Below are 14,627 nucleotides of genomic sequence, written 5' to 3'. Positions count from 1 at the left end.
ATGTGAAATTCTGAGGCAAATGCCAGCAGCAAACCATTGAACTGAGAACAAGACCCACATTGGAGGAATTAGAGAAAGGATTGAAGGAGCTGAAGAGGCTTACAACCCCAAAAGAACAACATACCAACCAACCTGAGCTCCCACAGACTAAACCACTTCCCAAAGACTATACATGGACTGACCCATGGCTCCAGCTGCATATTTATCAGCCTTCTTTTGCACCAATAGAGGGAGAAGCCCTTGGTCCTGCCAAGTCTGGACCCGCCTCCCAGTGTTGGGGAATTTCAGGGGGCAGGAAGGGGGGAGTCATTCAGAAAGAGAACACCCTTATAGAAGAAAGGAGGGGGATGGGATAGGGAGTTCATGTCTGGGAAACAGGGAAAGGGAATAACATTTGAAATGTAAATAAAAAAATATCGCCACTACTCTACTCACAATAGCCAGAAATTAGAAACAGCCTAGATGTCTAACAAGTGATGAATGGATAAAGAAAAATTACTATACTTTCACAATTTATTCAATGTATCCAATTGTTAAAAAATGAAATTTGTAGGAAAACAAATAGAGCTGGAAACAATAACTCTAAGTTAGGTAATTTGGGTCCATAAAGAAAAACATCACTTATTTTCTCTCACCTGTGAAGGTTTCAACCTTCAGATTTAGGAGTTTCAAGTGGAATGTCTTTAGTGGTCTGGAAATTGTAAAAAGGCCAGAAAGAGGGATTTTCAAGAGAGAGGAGATGCACTGTATCAAAGGGAATAAAGAGGACTCTGTTCTTAGTCGACACTTAAAATTATTTAAGAATGTCTGTGTATTCAACATTATAGTTATTCAACAAGTAAATATTCATCAGTCACTATGTACAGTGTCCTATGATCATTGTTGGGAATAAAATGATAATGAGAAATATATAGCCCCTGCTCTCAATGAATGTTATCCCAATAGGGAAGCCAATAACTACGCATGTGAATGCAGAATCTCAACAAGGACAAAGGCCAAAAGGAGAGAAATCTGCAGCAAAGACAAATGATTTTACCAAGATTCCAAAGGAGGATTCCTTAAAAATATGCTAAAAGCATAAAATTCATAACGAAGTGGGGTGCATTGAAGGATAGAAGGAAAAAAAAGATGGCGAATTCCTGGGCTAGAGGAACCTATATGCTGAGGTCAAAGAACCAGTGTGTAGTGTGAGCAACTAGGTGAAGCCCAGAAGGATGTGAGGTGCCAAACAGACTTGCAAAAGTCAGGATTCTTTGAGACTCACCTTTGGAGAGCCTTTCAGCCCCCTTCAGTCTGTCTTGGAGCAAATACATTGAAAAGCGTTGGAAGCCTTTAAAGGGAAGAGCAGACAGCAGAACCCTGTGGTAGATACAAATTATATATGGCTGTTTAAATTTAAATGTAATACATTGTAAAATTTAATTTTTCATCATACTAACCACATTTCAGGAGCTGAAGAGACACCTGTGGCTACTAAGTACTTTCAGATGCAATAAATACAAAATATCTGATTCCTCACAGCTTTCTATTGTCAGCACTGCTCCAGGGTTGATTTCAGGACCCGAGCATAGAGAGCCCCTGAAATACAAATAGAAACGCACCAGGCCACATGCCTACTCTAGGGTCTGAATTTATTCTTAGGCAACTTGTATGTACATGCTTTAGAACAATAGTTCTAGGAGGTAAGTGGTCCTTTAATGGAATCCTATTGGTAATTCACTACATTGAGTCGGGAGACAAACATCATTAAATGGCCATAGCGAGGATAATGACTGAAGAAATGCCAATATTGCTGGGTAAAATACCAATTTGGACCTTAGCTTTACGAGAACTGAAATCCCTTTTGAAACTGTGAAAAACATAGAGCACCTGCTTCATATCAAACGCTTTGTGCTGGAAGTGGGAGAAATGATAGCTTTACAATTCTTTCCCAACACTATTTTCAGGAGTGTCCTTGCTGCTGGGCTGTCCCCATTCATTCCCTGCATTATCTCTCTTTAATGTCTTTCTGTTGTGAGTAGGATGGCTGCCCGCCACACCAATAGAATTCGGGCTGTGACATACAAAGCTTAATTTTCTTCTTTTAGGATCCCCAGAAGAACACTATAACGTGTGAAATGTTATTTGTTCCGTTAGCTTTTTTTTAAAAAAAAGTAATGAACTCAACTTTCCAGCAATTGTACCTCTATTTTTCAGGGTTATGGTAGCCTTTTCTTTCCTTATTTTTACTTTTATAATACAACTTGATCAACTTGTGGTTCTTACCGCTTCCAGAGAGGTCCTCCCATCCTCCACCCTGATTGCAGTTTGTTAACAAGACAAAACAGCTGGCAAAGGCCACCAAAATTTCAGACTTGTTTAAGCAAAACATCATAACAGTACCCCAGGATAAAATCCTTCCTAAAATGCTAGATTATGTTGAGATTTAATTTTAAAATTAGCATTAAAGCTGTAACAAAACAGGTATAATATAACAATGCACAGCAACCTCTAATGCATTATTGATGAAATGCTGGCAGTTACCTCCCACTCCTTCCATAGGCTGCCATAGTTCTGAGAAATAAAAGCCAAGACACTTTAATATATATATATATATATATATATATATATATATATATATATTATATTTACACTCCAGGTTTTATTCATTTCCTGGTGCAACCCCCAAGGGTTCCACATCCCATACCTCCTCCCCACCTCTTCTGCACTCTTCCTCACTGTCTCAAGGAGGTCCCCACCCCATTCACCCCACCAGACCTCTAAACTTCCTGGTCCCTCCAGTCTCTTGAAGTTTAGGTGCATTGTCTCTGACTGAACCCAGACTCAGCAGTTCTCTGCTGTATATGGATTAGAGGCCTCATCTAAGCTGGGGTATGCTCCCTGGTTGGTAATCCAGTGTCTAAGAGATCTCAGGGGTCCAGGTTAATTGAAACTGCTGGTCCTACTACAGGGTTGCCTTCCTCCTCAGCTTCCTCCAGCTTTTCCCTAATTCAACCAGAAGGGCGAGCAGCTTCTGTTTATTGGTTGGGTGCACATATGTGCATCTGACTCATTCAGCTGCTCCTTGGGTCTTTGGGAGAACAGTCATGATAGGGCCCTTTTTGTGAGTGTTCCATAGCCTCAGTAATACTACTGAGGCTTACAGCAGTTAAGTAACCTCCTAAGATCAGTGCAATCACTTTAAGGCCTTCCATTGTTTACTTTTATTAAGCACAAAGAAACTGGCAAGGACTTTTCCATATGCATAACAACGGCAGCCAAAAGGCCATCCCAAGTAGTTATTGTCACATGTGGCTAAGGCATTTCTATAGCTTTTTAAATCTATTAATCTGTATCTAAACAAACACCATTACCTCTATAGATATAAATTGGGTTCTTTGCATTAAACAGTAAAACTGAGGATATTTCCTGCTTGGGTCTGAGAAGGCTTACTCTTCTGTATTTTTGCTGTACAACAAAATAGGAACCTAAACACTCATGAACTTAAAAAGGCAAATTATGCATATGGAAAAAAACTGAGTTCTAGTCTATTTTTGTATTGGTTTTGTGTGACTCTGGCATGGTCATTGTATACATTAGGACAAAGCTTAATATTTTTCAGATTTGACTCTCTTTTACTGTATATTCTTAAGGATAACATTATCAAAAAAAATCTCATCAACTCAATCCAACAAAAGAATCTGGTGGTCATCACAGGTGTAGGTTCTATGATAAGATTAATAATAATCTTGATTCCTAAGGGTAAAAAAAAGTTGAAAGAAAGAAGGATAGACAGAAAGGCAAGGCGATTTTGTCAGAGTGAATTAATACTTTGGAAATACCTGTTGGTTGACAAAATCTGTCCTGTGAGAAGAAATCAGATATCAGTTGCATTTATCACCACTTGTCCAACAAGAAGTAACAGAAACTCAACTCAAAATGTATAAAGCATACAGCAACCAAAAACAGAGTTTATTGATTCCTACAAATGAAAAGGTCAAAGACAGATGCATTTTGAAGCTAAGAGGCCCGTAGACACGGCCAAGAGACAATGCTTTCAATTCTCAACATTATTCTGAGATTAAATTGTATTGGTGGAAAGTAGGTTCTTTGACTCATGTTTAAATGAATCCTAAAACCAAGATAGGAGGTTTCTCTGCTTCGAGCTAGAATGAAGGGCAGACTCAGTCTTAACCACCTAGAAACTCAAATAAAACCACAGGAAAATGAGGAGAAAATGAGTATTTGGAAAGCAGAAATAAAAGTTACCCACCTCATCAAATATAACGACAATAGTACTGAAATAATCTAAATTGCAGAGTAGTTTCGCTTGTCTTACTAAAGGTACTAGATAATATCAGTAAATCAGCAAACAGTCTATACTCCAGAGGCCCTGCTAAATGATTTAACTTTAGTTCATATTTTATTGATCATAAAGATAAAAAACTCAAGGTTCAATCAAGTCACATCATTAGCTATAAACACACTAGCTAGTAAAAGCATGAACTGAGACACAGAGAGAATATAGGACTATCTTTCCCAACAAGTACATAAAGCTAAGAGTCTCAACTCTTGTATTGCTTTCCACAAGAACTCACATGGGACTGACTTCTATAGGGAATAAGAAAAGACAAAAATCACAAAGTACACACCTGAACGCTGTGTTTATATCATTTCTATTCCTTTCCAAATCCTTGTATGTCCTTCCTATTCCAATTCAAATTCATTATATCCTTGTAACTACTATTATTACATACATGAACACGCACATGCACATACACAGGCATACACACATGCATGTTGATGTGTAAATATGCCTGAATAAGCCGTTTACTCTTGCATGTACATGCATGTGTTTAGGGTAGACTGTTTGAGAATGGAAAATCTATCTCAGTACTTGTCCCTGAAAAATATTGGATATCTTCCTCTCAGCAGACATTAAGTACCTAGGGTCCATTAATTAGGTGTTAGATCATGTGAAATATTATCTATTTATGTTGGAATTTCAACTGGTCTTGATATTGCAATGTTATTCTTAGACATTGCTTGGCATTGGTCACCACACAGCCAGTTCTCTGTCTTTGATCATCTAGGCACCGGGCAGTACTAAATAACATTTAAAATTGAAATTTATATGCTGATGGTCAACCACCTACAAATCTTTAATTTTAAGTAACTGAAAGGTTATATCCCAAGACAATTCATTTTTCTGTAGGAGTTGGCAATCAGCGGCTGAGAAGGAAAATCCTGCTCTCTGCCTCTGAGAAGCCAAATCCATCCATCTGCCTCTTTGATCAAAGAGATATAGTCAATCACACACATTATTTTACGTATTTTCTACTGGTTATTCTCATAGTTCGGTTAAAGTAGTAGCCTTGGCCTAAGCTTGGTTCTTTATTTGAGTGATTAGATTTGTCTACAATTTCTCTTGACTTGGTTTGTTAAAAAAAAAAAAAAAAAAAAAAAAAAAAAAAAGCTCTTCAAGCAGTTAGTATTAGCTCTATTTTTCTATTTTTGCTGAGATTAAAAGCCCAAGGTAACAACTCACACTCATAGTATTTAGCACATGGTTGATTAGTCTCTCACAAGGAAGTATGTAGTAGAAAAGGCCTTTTTACCTTGTGGTGGATAAGAAGCAGAGAAAAAAGAATGAGTTGGGAGCCTGGCAGAGCCTTGTTCCTGCAGCCCACTTCCTCCAACAAGGGCTCAGCTCCCAATGTTCCCAGCTCCCAACGTTCCTAGCCTCCCAAAATAACACCCAGAGTAATAACACATGGGACTCTGGATACTTAATCATCAGAACAGTTTTCTGCAGTTTATATATTCCAGGGTTACTTTTAATTTTATTAAACCAGAGTTGAAAATTTGGAACAGGCACCCAACAAGTCAAAAATCTTCACTGTGAAGCCCTTTGCAGAGAAATGGCACCCCTGTTCTGAGGTGATACAGTTTTACAAAAGGTATGACATTTTAAAAATTTATAAAATCTGGAATTATTAGTATTTACAACAATGGTGTATTTACCAGAACAGCTGTTTCAGAGCAATGGGAAATTGACCTACAAGTCCAGGCCTGTCCTCCCCTGCTTTGGGTCTCTTATTCCTTATATTTTATGGTAGTTTGTATCCTCAAAACAAACAGTAAAGTTCTTGAGAACTTATTATTTGCATTTTCCTGAAAACTGTCAACTGGGAGCTGACATATACCTTTTTATCCTTGAGAAAGTTTCTTTATTCTTTTTAAACTTTAACCCCTTCTTTCTACCAACCATGGCTTGTTTCCTCACACTAAATCACACACACAGACACACACACACACACACACACATCAGTCATGTTCTACATGTAGTTATAGCACTGCTTGGGGACTGAAGGACTCTCATATTCATTCATTCTTTGAAGAATTATCTAGGCATTCAGTATTTATGTCTCTTTTTTTTCCAGATTATTGTATTTTGTCCATTTTCGTTAAGCAGTTTTGGCTTTGTGTGACCCATATTCAATTAAGAAAGAATTTGTTTTGCAATAGAGCATATTATTTTCTGACTGAATCTGAATTAAACTCTAGGGATAAAATTATTTCACATTGCACAAAGATGGGTTACTTTAACCTAGCCTGATTGGATTGGAGGACAGGGATTTATTGATGTAAATTTCGATTTCTGAACTTCATAAGGAATCTTTGATCAAATTTCTAGCAGTTACATGCTGACACATCAGATGGAGATCTCTGATGTTGCATACGTTTCTCAGAGATATTTCAGCTGTGATATTTAAATAAACTTCATGTTTTACCTTGTGCTTACATCTTTTTTGTTTTTCCAAAAATTCTAGACTAAAGATATAAATTTGAAAATTTTTAAGAATATTAATCAACAGACAAAATAAATGTACAGATGCCTCTCCCTCAATTTTGATTTTAATCCTGAGAGGCTTTGCCAGAGCTTGACAAATACAGAGAGAGTTGCTTGCAGCCAACCATTGGATTGAGCCAGGGTCCCCAATGCAGAAGTTAGAGAAAAGTCTGAAGGAACTGAAGGGGTTTGCAACCCATAGGAAGTAAAACCATACCAACCAACCAGATCCCCAGAGCTCCCAGGGACTAAACCACCAACCAAAGAGTACACATGGAGGAACCATGGATCCAGCCGCATTTGTAGCAGAGGATGGCCTTGTCCGATAGGACATCAGTGGGAGGAGAGACCCTTTTTTCTGTGAAAGCTAGATGCCCTAGTGTAGGGGAATGCCAGGGCAGGGAGGTAAGAATGGGTAGGTGGGTTGGGGAGCAATCTCATAGAAGCAGGGGGAGGGAGGATGGGATAGGGGTTTCTGTAAGGGAAACTAGGAAAGGGGATAACATTTGAAATGTAAACTAATAAACTATTAAACAAAAATAAAATAAAAAAAGATTAAGTGCTACAAAGGGGGGAAAAGGTAAAATAAGGCAGTAAAATAAGGCAATTAGCAAGTCTAAATAAAGACCAAATTGTAACAAAATTCAGAAATAAGAAAATCTGGAAAGGAAAATAGGATGGTGAAATGGATAAGAGACACCCTACTGTTTTATGTAGTGAGAAAGTTCCAATATTCAAACTATTTTCGCTGACATTCACCTCTGTCAGGTGGTAGGATGCTAAGCACATTAATGTCTATTGTCCAGTGTTGGACATACTAGCAAACACCTTTAATACATCTCTACAAACTTCTCAACTACCTTGGTGAATTACTGATGTTTCCCCATCTCTGCATCAACAGGTGGGGGTCAAGGGGAGATAAATATCCTAGGAAGTCAGTGGCCATCAGTTAGAAATACCACAACCACACGTGTATTTGGTTCAAGATTTTTAACCTATTTAAATTCCGCATTCCTCATTTGCAAAACAGAGTAATATATACTATAGACATAAATAATGAAAACTACTATCACCATAAAATTCTGTGAGAAAATCTCCATGAAGTAACATAAGATGTGTCAAATAAATAATAGCAGATTTGTTTCCAGTACATATATTTTATTTATTTTTCTACTATATTTTCAATTGTAAACAGTGGTAAGACTGAAGCTACTTTCCAAGGAACATATAATACAGTGGAATATCTATGAACCTCAGAGTCTTTGAGCTTTTCAAACCCCATGTGGTCGTTATTTAAGTATCGGAGTTTCAAAAGAAAATGATGTTTCAAATCATATAGATAGTGAATTAATCCATCCTCTTGCTTAGGTCATTAGTTTATTGTAAAACAATTATTCACATTAAGTTATTAAACAGCACAATAAGATGTATTTAAATGTCAGCAATAATCTGACACTATAGTAGTTTCTTAAGAAAAAATACTAGACATTAATTAAGTAGGAAATTAGTAATCTAGTTAAATTATTACATCTTTTAGAGTATGTTTATGTCCTAATTTAAAATTTTTTTACATTAGTCACACTATTTAATAGTGTAATCATAAAGGTTGATAAATTTCTTTAAAAGCAGAAATCTTAGCACCACAGAAAGGGCCGTATCTAATAGACAACAGAGAGGCAGCAGGGGTGTAAAAGTGATAACATGATAATCTTATGACAGAGAATGGTAAAAGTGAGGTATAGGGTACATATAGAAGAGAAGAGCAAAGAGATTCCCTGAGATTCAAGGATTCTGACGTTATTGTGGAGAGAACATAGAGAAAAAATTATGAAGAAAAAAATGGACACACACATGACGATGCTATACTTTTCTCTCACAGAAATGGAAACTAGACTAGAAAACTCCCTTACCTTTGGCCTATGCTTCCTCTTCCTCTTTGCCTCAGCACAATCCCACAGCATCACCTCTTTTCTTTCACAATGCACTTTCTAAAATTGAAAAAAAAATGCAAAAAAGCAGATAAGTTTATATCTGTCTTTGAATAGTTATAAAGGACTCTCGTGGCATGTATTGTTTCTTGCCTAAGTTTCTTTTAACTGTCTTGTTCATGATCTCTCCATCTTATTAAATGTTGAGGTCCTTTTCATTGCTTTATAAGAATACAGACATTTGTTGTCATTCAAATAATGCTATTAGAATAGTTGGATCAGACTTCTGTTACACATGTTTCTATTTTGAAATATAACTAGGAAAAAAATTACCAGGCTGGAGCTTTGTAAATATTCACCTTTAATCTTCAAAGTGTTTAGGCCACCCTGGGTTCAAAGGAATAATATGGGAACTATTGAGACTTTAGAGACTCTTGGGAATAAACTTAAACTGTGTTACATTATAAGTTAGACACAAGCTTTTGATGATCATGATTGGTATTGGTATGTTGTGATTTGAATGGAATAAGCTCTTATGATCTCATGTGTTGAAAACTTGGTCCTCAGTTAAAGGGAGAGAATGTTCCAGATGGTGATTGAATAGTTATAGGGTTAAACATTAATTAGGAAACCACCTACACCCATCCCCTCTGTCTCTCTCTGTCTCTCTCTCCTTTTCTCTGTCTCTGTCTGTTTCTCTCCCATTCTTTTCTTCTACCTTTCCCCTTTAATACATCTATCGTACAACCATAACGTTGCTCTGACTCTTCGCAATCACAGAAGGGGTGAGTCAGTCAATCACGTACCTCAAATATCTGAAACAATGATTCAGTGTGAACATTGTCTTCTTTCCCCTGTGGTGTACATCAGATTTTTTGCTGTATACGTAGCTGTGAGTTTTGCTACAGGTCTTTGTGCTCCCACCCTTTGTGGATTCCACCCTTCCAGAAACTCTTTGGATCTGTAAATGAAAGACCATCTGGAACTATTTATTTTATCCATTTCATATGCCTCTTAAGATGTGTTTTGTCACCCCATACTTAAAAGCCTGCCCTCACTTACTTGATACTCCATTAGTTGATACACCCACTGCCTTTATACTCTCCTGCAACTCCATTCTGGACACTCGTCTCCCATCTCCTAGTCAGATCGCTACTGATCAACCCTGATGCTCTCACAGAGATCCTACAATATAAATCTGATTCTTGAACATCCCTGGCTTGAAACATCTAATGCTTCTCCATTTATTCAAGGAAGGGCCGACAGAAGTCTTGTGAAAAAAGAAATCTGTGATTATTTAAGACTTTATTCTCCTGTTTTGCTTTCCAAAACTAAACTCTAATTACAAGGCTGAATTTTGCCATATTGCCATTACTTTACTATGTCTGAGACTGGCTTCAAAATTATGTTCGCTCCATCCAATTATGTCTAGAAAGGATATATACATTCTTGTATTGCAGTTCAAATGAGATTCACTTAATTATTTAACCTCATCATGACTACTGCATTTTCATGTCCTAATGACACTTACATGCACAAATAATGACTTCGCCTTTCTACTTTTAATTGTCAGTGTCTTGTTTTTTGTACTTGCTGTTGTTGTTTTTGTTTACTTTATTGCTCCTTATGAGACTAGGTCCAGGACAAAGATCAACATGTGTTGCCAGTTCTGCCTGCCCCTCCACCCATGCCCCACAATGACCATCAGAAATTCAAAACACTACCTTATATGGAACAAAACCAGATCTTTCCTGACAAGTCACCCTTTCCTTTTCCCAGGACTAACTCTAAGAGTTGACTGCCTTGGGCCCTAAGCCCATTTCTCTGGCCCTTTCACCAGGATGGGTGAACCTCTCCAAGAGCTCCACTAATAAACCTGAAATTGTTTGCTGCCTCTGTATTTGTCATGCTCTGGCAGAGCCTCTCAGGAGACATCCTTATCAGGCTCCTGTCAGCCTGCACTTCTTGGCATCAGCAATATTGTCTGGGTTTGGTGGCTCTATTTATATGGGCTGGGTCCCCAGGTGGAACAGTCTCTGTATGGCCTTTCCTTCAGTCTCTGCTTCAAACTTTGTCTCTGTATCTTCTCCTATAAAGATTTTTGTTCCCCCTTCTAAAAAGGACCAAAATATCCACACTTTGGTCATTCTTCTTCTTGAGCTTCATCTGGTCTGTAGATTGTATCTTGGGTAATCCAAGCTTTTGGTATAATATCCACTTATCAGTGAGTGCTACCATGTGTGTATTTTTGTGATTGGGTTACCTCACTCAGGATGATATTTTCTAGTTCCATCCTATACCCAAAGATGCTTCAATATATAACAAGAACACATGCACCACTATATTCATAGAAGCTTTATTTATAATAGCCAGAAGCTGGAAGAACCCAAATGTCCTCCAACAGAGGAATGGATACAGATAATGTGGTAGAGTTATATAATGGAGTACTACTCAGCTATTAATAGCAAGCATCTTTCAAATCACCAGTTGGCTTTTCTTGAGAGAAATAAACTCAGTTGCTTATAGCCTTGTGCTTTTAGTGACTCTTGTTATTACTCTACCTTTGTTGTGACTTCATTTTGCATTTATTCCATCTCTGTAACAATTAGTTTTCATTCACTGTCTGAATAAGATCTCATTCTGGTCACTGTCAGCACATATTTGAGTCATTTCAATTTCTCCAGTTGATTGACTTTACTGTGTGTCTCTGACTTTTGATTTATCTTTCAGCACCAATGCTATAAAACTGACAGAACCATATAAAACAACACCAAGCTATAACATGTTCTAATAACAATGGTTAATCCATTTTGCATTTTAAACCATGGAATTCCTAACTTTTCAGGGATGAGCTCCATCCTTTTTCCAGGCTTCCATTTGTACTTTTACTTTCTTTCCTGTTACTTTCTTTTGATGTCTTTTTTTTTTCAGAAAGAATTCTCCATGAAGGATTGCTGAACATGAGTATTCAGTCGAAGATGTCAGCATTTTGGATGACACAGTACACCCTTGGAGTGCAGTGATGCCATTGGCACATACAGTAGCTAACCCAAAAGAGCTGAAAACATTCTTGGAGACCGAACCACCAGGAGAAATTTAACACCTGCTTCCATTTATATATCCTCCTACTGAAGATTTAACCAATCCTGGCAAAATAAGAACATAAGAGAGTACTTATGGTGGAGATTCAGTGTCTGCCTTCTTAAAAAATTCTTCAACAAGAATGTAATTCCCAGACTTAGGTGGGAAGGGCAAATCCAACAGAGATCAGAAAAAGAATACATTAAGAAAAAGAAAAGATGAACCTCACTGATCCTGGCCCTACAGCTCCCTGCTCCCAAACCCTGTAGGAGAGAGAGCTGATTGCCCAGAAGTGTGAGCAATCCTGAGACAGCAGGGCAGGAGAGACCACCACTTCTGCCCACCTTTGTCCACATCTCTGGCCCAAGAGGAAATTGCCTCTGGACACAGGAAGATAGGAGCAGTCAAGCTTTAGGAGCCCTACAGTCCAGACAGAACCGGGATCTGAAAGGAAGTAGTCAAACAGCTCCCTGTACCCAAATCCCATGGGAGGGATAGCTAGACTTTCAGAGGGGCAGACACAAGGGAAACTAGAAGAGACTACTCTCTGCCCACATTTCTGACTCTAGAGGAAAACGCCTAGTGCCATCTGGGCCCTCTGTGCACAAGGACCTAGAAGAAGTAGGGGCAGGACTTTCTGGTTCCCGTACACAGGGACAGCTGAAAGCCCAGAAAGGAATGACTACAAACCTGACAGCAGAACACTCTGTTTCCATAACTGGCTGAAAGAAAACAGGAGAATAGATCTACAGCACTCCTGATACACAGGCCTATAGGACGGTCAAGCCACTGTCAAAAACAGCAAGACAAGGTAACACCAGAGACACTACCTCAGAATGAAAGGCTGGAAAACAACTTTCCAAGCAAATGGTGTGAAGAAGCAAGCTGGAGTAGCCATTCTAATATCGAATAAAATCGATTTTCAACTAAAAGTCATCAAAAAAGATAAGGAAGAACACTTGATATTCAAAGGAAAAGTCCATCAAGATGAACTCTCAATCGTACATATCTATGCTCCAAATACAAGGTCACCTACATACATAAAAGAAACCTTACTAAAGCTCAAAGCACACATTGCACCTCACACAATAATAGTAGGAGATTTCAACACCACATTCTCATCAATGGACAGATCATGGAAACAGAAATTAAACAGAGACATAGACAGACTAAGAGAAGTCATGAACCGAATGGGCTTAACAGATATTTATAGAGCATTCTATCCTAAAACAAAAGGATATACATTCTTCTCACCACATCATGGTACTTTCCCCAAAATTGGCCAGATAATTGGTCATAAAACAAGCTTCAAAAAATACAGAAAGATAGAAACAATCTCATGCGTCCTATCAGACCACCACGGGCTAAAGCTGGTCTTCAACAACAATAAGGGAAGAATGCCCACATATACATGGAAGTTGAACAATGCTCTACTCAGTGACAACCTGGTCAAGGAAGAAATAAAGAAAGAAATTAAAGACTTCTTAGAATTTAATGAAAACGAAGGTACAACATACCCAAACATATGAGACACAATGAAAGCTGAGCTAAGAGGAAAACTCATAGCTGTGAGTGCCCGCAGAGAGAAACAGGAGAGAGCATACATCCAAAGCTTGACAGCACACCTAAAAGCTCTAGAACAAAAAGATGCAAATACACCCATGAGGAGTAGAAGGCAGGAAATAATCAAACTCAGAGCTGAAATCAACCAAGTAGAAACAAAAAGGACCATAGAAAGAATCAACAGAACCAAAAGTTGGTTCTTTGAGAAAATCAACAAGATAGATAAACCCTTAGCCAGGCTAACCAGAGGACACAGAGAGTGTGTCCAAATTAACAAAATCAGAAATGAAAGAGAGACATAACTACAGATTCAGAGAAAATTCAAAAAAATTATCAGATCCTACTACAAAAGCCTATTTTAGCTTTTCAGCAAAATTTGAAAATCCTGAGGAAATGGAAAATTTCCAAAAAGAGCCCAGGTCCAGTTCAGTGCAGTGCATAATTCTATCAGACCTTCATAGAAGACCTCATACCAATACTCTCCAAACTATTCCACAAAGTTGAAACAGAGGGAGTGCTACCGAATTCCTTCTATGAAGCCATAATTACTCTTATAACTAAACCACACAAAGACCCAACGAAGAATGAGAACTTCAGGGTTAGGATTTAGCTCAGTGGTAGAGCGCTTGCCTAGCAAGCGCAAGGCCCTAGGTTCAGTCCTCAGCTCCGAAAAAAAAAAAAAAAAAAAAGAATGAGAACTTCAGTCCAATTTCCATTATGAATATTCATGCAAAAATACTCAATTAAATACTTTCAAACCGAATCCAAGAGCCCATCAAAACAATCACCTACCATGATCAAGTAGGCTTCATCCCAGGTATGCAAGAATGGTTTAATATATAGAAAACCATCAATGTAATCCACTATATAAACAAACTGAATGATAAAAAAACCACCTGATCATTTCATTAGATGCTGAGAAAGCATTTGACAAAATGCAACACCCCTTCATGATAAAAGTCATGGAAAGAACAGGAATTAAAAGCTCATACCTAAGCATAGTAAAAGCCATGTACAGAAACCAGTAGCTAACATTAAACTAAATGAAGATAAACTTGAAACAATCCCACTAAAATCAGGGAGTAGACAAGGCTACCCATTCTCTCCCTACTTATTCAATATAGTTCTTGAAGTTCTAGCCAGAGCAATCAGACAACAAAAGGAGATCAAAGTGGTACAGATTGGAAAGGAAGAAGTCAAAATATCACTATTTGCAGATGATA

This window comes from Rattus rattus, chromosome 6, assembly GCF_011064425.1.
Source record: "Rattus rattus isolate New Zealand chromosome 6, Rrattus_CSIRO_v1, whole genome shotgun sequence".
NCBI lineage: Eukaryota > Metazoa > Chordata > Mammalia > Rodentia > Muridae > Rattus > Rattus rattus.
This window is presented reverse-complemented; position numbering follows the sequence as displayed.